The sequence below is a fragment of the Penaeus monodon genome, chromosome 27, assembly GCF_015228065.2.
Source record: "Penaeus monodon isolate SGIC_2016 chromosome 27, NSTDA_Pmon_1, whole genome shotgun sequence".
Taxonomy (NCBI): Eukaryota; Metazoa; Arthropoda; class Malacostraca; order Decapoda; family Penaeidae; genus Penaeus; species Penaeus monodon.
This window is the reverse complement of record NC_051412.1, coordinates 29,620,482-29,621,058: the sequence shown is the minus strand read 5'-3', so window position 1 is coordinate 29,621,058 and position 577 is coordinate 29,620,482.

Here is a 577-nt window from a genome sequence, read left to right as displayed (position 1 = left end):
GTAAATGCCACATCCTTATTTTTTCTGGCTGATAAAGAAATTAGGTTTTATTTCTTTGAAGAAGTCTGTGTCAGCCCCCTCAATATCTGAGTAGAAAGAGTTGAATATTATGCTACATATTAAGAACTTATGTATGGTTTATGAGTGTATTACTCTATTTGCTCATTTGAAGTAGGTCTTAAAAGGTTTTCATATGATCATCCTTTGCTTACCTGACCGAGAAATGTCATATACATGGTATTTTTTCTTCCTTTCCATAACACTCCTCAAGATTGAATTTTTTCCACCACACACTCTCCTACAGCAACATTTTTATCCGCCATTTATACTATTTCATTTTGATGCTGATCTTCATAAAGCAAGATTGAGTCATCACAACTTGATGGCCATCTTGGTAGTAGAATCTCATGACTTAGGCTCTCCTCTGAAGGTTCATTGAGGGTTGCCTCATCAAATTTCCTTTTCAGGGATTTCTTAGCGTCTGGTTTTGACTCTGGCTGAATTCCCTTCTTTTCTTGTTCACTTTCTGCTTGAAGGCAAGCAATCTTTTGTTCAGAGGAAAATGGTTCGGTCCCTC